Source organism: Abramis brama, assembly GCF_963993115.1.
Source record: "Abramis brama genome assembly, chromosome: 16".
NCBI lineage: Eukaryota > Metazoa > Chordata > Actinopteri > Cypriniformes > Leuciscidae > Abramis > Abramis brama.
Genome location: NC_139978.1, coordinates 14,034,290 through 14,043,238, shown reverse-complemented (window position 1 = coordinate 14,043,238; position 8,949 = coordinate 14,034,290). Strand labels below are relative to the sequence as shown.

At 43.4% G+C, this 8,949-nt stretch overlaps 2 protein-coding genes across 2 annotated transcripts in view; both read right to left on the bottom strand.

Moving 5' to 3' along the window:
• LOC311098381 (H-2 class II histocompatibility antigen, E-S beta chain-like) overlaps positions 1-8,949 on the bottom strand; it is a 52,552-nt gene that overhangs the window by 8,066 nt on the left and 35,537 nt on the right. The gene's annotated exons all lie outside the window — the stretch shown is intronic.
• Positions 1-8,949, bottom strand: part of LOC311098383 (H-2 class II histocompatibility antigen, A-U alpha chain-like) — a 131,170-nt gene that overhangs the window by 101,076 nt on the left and 21,145 nt on the right. The gene's annotated exons all lie outside the window — the stretch shown is intronic.

Below are 8,949 nucleotides of genomic sequence, written 5' to 3'. Positions count from 1 at the left end.
CAGGAGCGTCCTTCTCCCTAAGTCGGGCCTAAGCCTGACCGCATACCATCTGTCTCTACCTTGCTGCCCAGTTGGGGTCCTTATGCTTGATCCAGAGCCAGTTACTGCTTTTTTTCGGCAGCACTTGACATGGACTTGATGGCCTGTTGGAGAGAGGCCCTTTCAGCCCTATTTTTCTCAGCAAACTGGTGGTAGATGTGGCAAATGAACCCTGCATTCCACCTCTACTGGGAAGATGCTGGTCTTCCAGCCATTCTGGGATGCTTCAGCTGCCAGGTTGGAATATTTGTTCTTTTTCCTCTCATACGCCTCTTCAAGCCCCTCTTCCCATGGTATTGTTAATTCCACAACATATGCCAGCTTTGTTGTTGGAGACCACAGGAGACTAGATACACTTTTAGACTTTTCAAGGGTTTTTTACAGTAACTTACTGTAATTAAGATTTAAGTACCATTACTGTATTTCAGTTTTACAGTAACTACATGATACTGTAATTGTGTAATACAATGCATTACTGTAAAAACGAAGCTAATCAGTACACTACTGTAATTATTTTTTTTTATTTGTTCTAAATATAAATTAGATTTCATAATAATAAATGATTTAATAATAATTTCCTACATAAATACTACTGACATACAAACAAATTAGACAAAGTTATTACAAAATACCGTTTTTTTTATTTAAAACATTTCATATATATCACAAAATAAACAGTCTGCCAATGCTGGAAATGATGTGTGAAATTTTTACACATTAATGGGTGAGTTTAGGGACAACATTTTGTTAATTTTGTGTTAATTTTGTGTTAAAAAATGTGTTAATTATAACTCATTCATTGTGTTAATGATTTTAACAGTAAATATGTCAGAAAGGTTAGCACAAAGATGTGTAAACATGTGAAATTAACACATTATGTGCTGTCCTTCACTGCACACATTGTTAAAAACATACATAAAATCATAAACAAAACGTTAGCATTTGACAAAATGAATGTAGAGTCATTGGTTATTTAGCTTATACAAGTATTATAATGAAATATCAACCATTACATTCATAAAACTGCAGAATATAAATACATTTTTAAGCAGTCAAAAAAGAAATGTCCAACACAGGACAAAACACAGTTGTTTTCACAATACATGACACATAACCCCACCTTCAAAATAATTTCACTTATTTACAAAAATTTGTTGGATTCATGTACACTGGTGGCCAAAAGAAGTATTTAAGTGTCTTAATGTTTTTGAAAGAAGTCTCTTTGATGCTCAAGACACATTTCTTATTATAATCAATGTCTGACTGTCTACTCCTCCATCTTTTCTACAGCATAAGAGTAAAAATCATCATCAAAATAATCTTTAAAAAGTCAACGCAAAGTTTTTGTCCACCTTTGCGAATAAATGAACTTCTCCAAAGATTAGTTCCTGTTCAGAACTTGACTGACAACATCAGAATGTTCCCTGGTCTGTATGCATGTCCACAAACACAAATGTACTCAGTCCTTCAGAGGAGATCCCGGTTCCAACACTATGAGAGAGAGAGAGAGAGAGAGAGAGAAATTTTTAGTGTCAAAATATTTTAACCTCCTTTTTTACAGTTGTATTAATATTTTTACAATAACTTAAGAATATATATTTGTAAACCGCTTTAGTCAATAGCATATTCAAACATTTCAACTGAACTAAATTAAATTATGCCAGATTAAATTGTAATACTTACAAATCCTAAATTCTGTCCAAAAATGCTGAGATCCATAGAAAGAAAGACTGAAATCAATGATTTTAGCCCATTTCAGCTTGTCTGCAGTGAAGGGGTACCTGTTTGAGACAAATACACAGTAAGAAATCACTGTGTGATGATCGTTCTCCTTCCTACAGTAGTTAACCCACCTGTGCGCTGATGTTAGGACCATCCTGTTCAGGTGGGACTGCAAAGGTAGAGAGTCTTCTGCCCAATAAAATATCAAAATAATGCAAAAATATAAACTTAAGTTGTTTAGAATGCTAGATTTGGTATGAATGAATTAGTGAGAGTTTCACTGCAGTGCTTACCTGGATACATTTAATCTGATGAGACTGAACCATAGATTGTAAAAAAATATGGACGTAGTGTCCGTGACGTCACCCGTAGGTTTCTGAAGACCGTTCCCCTTCGAGGGAACTCGCACTGCGTCGTCGTCGTGACGACACTTTGGGGAACGCCCTTAACGTAGGGCATCTGAAGCATGAATGAAATCTGTCCAATCCTGATTGGTGCTGCGTCATGACGTAGTAGATGACGGCATAACCGGAAGATACAAAGGGACGCTGGCACAAACACACGTTAGCATTTTGCTCTTCAGATAAAGCACTCTGTGTGAATTGTCCGTCCTATTTAGTGTTGTTTATCCTTATATATCCTTATATAATCAGTTACACAAGCATAATGTCTAGCGAGCAGTTCAGACCGTGTGTGCACCCGTGTCCGCGCTATTTATCGGGCACGAACACACACCAGCTGTGTGTGCATTGCCTGGGTGTGCAGCACGCTAGGGCGGCTCTCGAGGGAGCCGCCTGTAGCAAATGTGATAAGCTGCCGCTCAGATTGTTGCTCTCACGGCTGGCCGTGTTTGATGAAAGCGGCCAAGCTCGCGAACCCAGCGGTTCTGGGCCCGCCGTTGCCGAGGCAGCGCGGCGCCGCAGATCGTGGGGCTCACAGATGGATCTTTCAGCGGGACGCGGGACTGCTTCGGCATCTTCCCGGTCCTCGTCTGAAGATTTGGATGTTTTCCTGCCTCGTGTGGAAGCCCGCGGTGCGGCTTCTTCCCGCGAGGTGGAGGAACCGATGCTTCAGCTATCTGGCTCTGAGGAGTCAGATGCTTTAAGCATCGAGGCGGGTGATGTGGAGCTCGATCCCCCGCTACATGCACCCGCTCAAAAGGAGCTGGTGGAGGTTTTGACCCGCGTTGTGGCCAAATTAAGAATTGACTGGCCACAAGAAGAACCAGAAATCCAGCCGCCCAGTAAGCTGGATGAAAGGTTTTATAAGCGCCGGTCTCAACCTCCACGCCGGGGCCTTCCGTTTTTCCCTGACTTGCACAATGAGTTGTGCAAGTCGTGGGAAAAAACATATTTAGCAAGGCTCTCCAAATCCCCAGTGCTTGATTTTTCTAATGTGCTGGGGGCGGCTGAGCTATGGGAAAATGCCTCGGGTGGAGGAAGCTCTCGCGAGCTATCTTTCTCCTGAGGCCGCATCGTCCCTTAAGGCCCCGGTACTGCCCACCAAGCCATGCCACGATACATCTTCGCTGGTGGGCAGAGCTTATATGGCGGCTGGGCGGGCTGGTAGTTGCCTGCATACTATGGCGGTATTGCAGGCCTATCAGGCCGACCTCCTCAAGGAGCTTGATGAGGGCGAGGGTCCCTCTCCAAATGACATCACGGAGTTGAGGAAAGCCACCGACTTCCCCGTGCCATCGGCCGCTCCATGGCTGGTATGGTGTGTGTGGAGAGACATCTTTGGTAAAATTTGTCGGGGATGAAGGAGAGGGAAAAACATTTTCTTCTTGACTCCCCGATTTCGCCTTCTGGCCTCTTTGGCGGTGCGGTTTGTTCCGTAGTCGAGAGGTTTCTTAAGGTGAAAAAGCTGTCGGCGGTTTTCCATCAATACCTCCCTCGCCGCTCTGGCTCCTCGGGGAAGACTGCCTCAAAAGGGCAGCCTCGGCCGTCTGCCAGCTCCTCGCACCGACAGGTGCAAAAAGAGAGCGCCCCTCCCGAAGGAGCCTGGCAAAGGAGGCGGCGCTCTCGAGGCAAGCCTTCTGAGCCTAAGGTCGATCTGAGGACCGTCCTTCAGGCAAAGAAGGCTTCCTCCAAGCGGTCCTAGTTGCGGCCGGACCACTGAGAGCTGCCCCCCCCGGGGTGGCGCGATCGAGGTCGCCTCCCTCCCGGAGCTCTCGGGAAATCAGTGCTGTGTTCCCGCCGTCCAGTACGCTTTGGGCCTCACTGATTTCCCGCGCATGCGCGCCGCTCCAGCCACCTCTAGAAAGACCTGTGGCTGGGCAGTGAACGCGTCCGCACACCGAAAATCATTCTCGACTGCTCCCTGCCGGTCAGCCACTTCAGGGGGTCGGGAACGAGTCTCGGTTGACACCCGAGGCCAGCCTCGAGAGGCTGGTTCCCTTAGTAGATTATCTCGGCGCATGGTCATGCCTTCCGATTATATCTGCGTGGGCCCTGCGTACTGTAGAGCTGGGTTACAGACTGCAGTTCAGCTCCCCTCCCCCGAAGTTCAATGGGGTGGTCTGGACTGTGGTCGGCCCAGAGCAGGTTCGGGTTATGGAACAGGAAGTTCAATCCCTGTTGGTCAAGGAGGCCATAGAACGTGTTCCTCTGCCAGACAGGGAGTCCGGGTTCTACAGCCGGTACTTTATAGTTCCCAAGAAGGATGGACGCATCTGAAGGACGCATACTTCCATATATCCATCCTTCCATGTCACAGGAAGTTCCTGAGGTTCGCTTTCGGGGGCGAAGCGTACCAATATCAGGTTCTTCCCTTTGGCCTAGCTCTCTCCCCTCGCACCTTCACCAAGTGCATGGATGCAGTGCTGGCTCCGCTGAGACTCCAGGGCATCCGTATACTCAACTATATCAACGACTGGCTAATATTGGCCAAGTCGCGCGAGATGGCAGTTCGGCATCGAGATGTCGTTCTGGCCCATATCAGGTGCCTGGAGCTGAGACTCAACACAAAAAAGAGTGTGTTGACGCCCTCCCAGAGGACTACGTTCCACCGCAGCACCAATCAGGATTGGACAGATTTCATTCATGCTTCAGATGCGCTACGCTAAGGGCGTTCCCCAAAGTGTCGTCACGAAGACGACGCAGTGTCTCGTTCCCTTCTCGGGGAACAAGGGTTACAGTCGTAACCCGAGACGTTTTTGAAGCCTAAAGTGGGCGTGGCCGACCGTCGCCATGGTAGCGCATCACTCCCGAATTAATTTATTTTTACAGTCAGACAATTAGCTGAGGTAACGTGACGGCTAACAAACAGCAGACAAATGGCTAATGATGACTAATGACCACAGCAGCGGGAATCCACCTGTCACTCAAAAGTGGACATCCTTAATTATGCAGAAATTTAAGGCTTAATATAATTTAAACGGATGAGTTATAAAAAAATTCACCCCCCTCCCAGTTGTCATGAAGGGCAAAATTTGCTGTATAGACCAAAGCCACTTTTTGCTCCAGGTTGTAAACATGTTTTTTTTTTTTTCTGCTGTAAAGTTTGGCATTTTAACATGGGGGAGATGCAGATTTGACTCACTTTTGCAGCCAGCCTCAAGCGGCCAGTCGATGAATTGCCGTTTAATTCACTTCGGTGTTGGTTTCAAGAGACAGGGGGGTTGCCGCTTGGACTGAACATAGAAAATGGTCCATCTTCTGATTGGTTCATTTGCTGTGTAATAAATATAAAGTTAGACATGATGTAGGTCACTTATTTGATATAAAGTTAGACAATTTTATAGAGATTTTATAAGATATTGTATGCTACCTAGTCTGCACCAGTGGCTCCAAAGCACTTATCATATATTGCTAATCATTTCATCAAACTTATCTCAAAATATATCACAAATGGCCTACCTCCGGAATCTTGCTAGAAGTCACTGGCGCGAATTGGCGCTTTGTTGCAGTTGCCTTTAACACATACAAAAATGGAAGTAAATATTAATTCCATTAAAAAAAATGATAATATGTTATAGTTTGCAAACTAATGCTAAAACTAGAAAGGTGGCCGCTAGCCAAATAAAACTTAGCTACTGTAACATACAATGTTATTTTCTCATCAGTAGGCCAACATTATCTACAACCAAAACAGAATTTCACATGAGTTAATTTATTGTTAATGTAAACTAAGCGTTGCTCGTTGGCGTATTTTAACTTGACAATTCAATAATCTAACAAAGTCTGTGAAATGAAACGTTAGCGCAGTTTACCGTGGTAAAGTTCGTTACCGCCATGTTGACGAGTATAGCATAAACTGGGCACAATCCTGTCAACACACACAGAATTTTTTTTTACCTTGCTTGCTGGTCTCTCTCTCTCTCTCTCTGTGAAGGGAATTCTGTCTCTACCCCGGGCCAGACACGACACGAGCGGCGCTATCCAACAAAAGACAGTCAGACCACAGTGATATTACACTAGATGCTCCAGCGCGACACGACAAATCCCAGACAGTGTATAGTGATGCGCCGTTATATTTCTGACGTACCGAGTTCCGAGTCCAAGCGCTCGTGCTATTTCTGGGACAAACAGGTTTGCATTTTGTATTAAAGGTCCGGTCACTTCAGTGTGTCCAATATAGACCGCCTCTGGCTATTATAGCATTGTAGACACGCGGTGTAAGGCAAAAATTAGGAAATAAAAAGCACAATGGAATGGTGCCAGCCAGAGAGGCCGTTACGTCAAATACAGTAGTATACAGCAAATTAAAAAAATACAGTAAGTCTCTGTATGTGGTGTTAAACGTCATAGAAAATGCCCACGATGCAATGGGAATAACAGTTATTTACTGTAAAGAGAAATAGCAGTATAATACTGGGGGATTTAAAGTAAATAGAAATTACAGAAAAGTGTAACAGTGTAGGTGTCACAGGTCGTGGTGGGCACTTAAGTGACCGGCCGTCACCCCTGACTTACACCGCAGGACACAGCAGGCAGGACAACAAAAGGTAAGTGCAAAAGTCTCTTTATTTAATTAAAACATCTCTTTAAAACAATTACTGTAGTAGCTTCGACGTTCGCCTCAACAGGATTCGAATGGAAGAAGAGGTGGATATGCTTCGCAGCTGTAGCGTGTTCTTCACTAGACTCAGACAGCGAGAAGGGTATGTATACTTCGCAGCTTTAGCAGGCTCTTCACTGGGCTCAGACGGAGAATGGAGGTGAGTATACTTCACAGCTTTAGCGTGCTCTGCACTGGACTCAGACGGAGAGGAGAGTATGTATAACTCACAGCTTTAATGAGCTCTGCACTGGACTCAAACGGAGAGAAGGGAGGTGAGCAGAGGTGGGACAAAGTCATTGTTATGCAAGTCACAAGTAAGTCTCAAGTCTTTGCCCTCGAGTCCCAAGTCAAGTCGAGTCAAAGATGAGGCAAGTCCCGAGTCGAGTCAAAAGTCAAAGCCAACAAGTCTCAAGTCGAGTCCAAAGTCCTACCATTTTAGTTTCGAGTCATTTCAAGTCCTCTTACCACAGAAATAAAATGTATACAAATCATGTATGTCTGTAAGATTTGTATTTATTTAAACCTCTTTTTATACAATGACATTAATCAAATAAAGTAAAAAACAGAAAATTTAATTTTCACAAAAAAATTCACATGAATTTATTTCTTCTGCTGAACAGGAAGGAAGGGGGGGGGATGGGTGCAACTGTGATGCAATTATTAATAATTGTAATTTTTGCATCACAATAAGTGTATTGTGATTGTCAAAACATTTTACTAACTAAACTGAATTTTATTACGTTTAGTGACAACATGTTACAATGTTTACATGGTTCAATTTCTGGTAAGCTACGCTTTTTTATTATTTCAGTTCAATTCAATTATTGTGATTTGATTTAATATTGACTCATTTGGATAAATATTAGGTAGGCTACACAAGATAGGCATTAATTTTTCTCAAGAAAAAAACAACTCACCTAATGCTGTAAACATACAGACAGCCCTAGGTTAAAAATAACACAAATTAAATATAATGCGTTTTTTTTATTATAATAACAACTTTATTTAATGATATAAGTAAAAATATAATAAACATGCAATATAGTACACATATTTAGCAAAATACTCTCTATAGCTCTTTTTTTCTAGCCAACTAACGTGCCTATATTATGGTCATTATGGCTTTCCTGAGGTAAATGTTATGTGACAATTGTTCTCCAACTGTTTTATTGACCCCTTTGATTGATGGGTCGATATTATGTATGAGGAATATACATTTCGGTAAGTTGTACTGTATCTTTCAACAGTGTTCATTCGTGTTTAACGTTATTTACTATCAGCTAGAGATGATCGGTTCACAAGCCGCTAGGGATCTGTCGTGTCACATTTACAAGCGCCAAAAAGGTATTTATTGTCTGAATTTCATAATAAAAGTGACAGAATCTGAGAGCAGAGTTTTTTATATCATAAGTAACCTAGTCTGTCGGTCTCCGTGTCCTCTTTGCTTCGCGATTTTTCTGTGCGTGAGAAAATGGATGTGTGGCGTGAGAACGTGTGAAAAGTGTCAATTGCGTGTGTCTCACGGTGAATGCGTGAGAGTTGGCAGCTCTGTAGCAAGTTACGGTACATCCAATAAGGTGCTTAGCATTCGTTCAAATTCATAGCATGCGTTGTTGCGCTTCATTGGTTGTCTTGCAATGTGCCTGCTTAGATGCTGTCGAATCAAAACAACGTGGGACTACAGTGATTGGATGTCGTGCAGGCAGCGCGCGCGCTCTCTGCATGCATATAGGTGGTGCACATTTTTTCACAGATGCAGATAAACAGTAGCCTGGTTCTACCAGACTCTCGTACATTTCATTTGTACAGAGAGTCTGGCCTCGCTCCATTGAGAAACGTTTACTTCCTTGTAGGTGGGTTCTCTGTTAAAGTTCAAAACTATTGGATCTGCCCAGAGTCACTCAGGATCTGCCGTAGCCAATCGCTAACGTGTGGTCGTCCGAATGATCAGAGGATTATGTTTAGAATAAGATGTCTGTCTTTTATAAAGTTTATAAAGCGACGAGAATACTTTTTGTGCGCAAAAACAAACAAAAAAAACGACTTTATTCCACTATTCATTTCCTTCTCTCTGTTCCTCGAGTCTTGATAAAGCAGCGCGTCTGTGTGTTGTACGTCACACGTAGGCTCACTATTGGCCGACGCTAGTCATGTGTGTGATCACATCAACGTCATCGTTCTCAG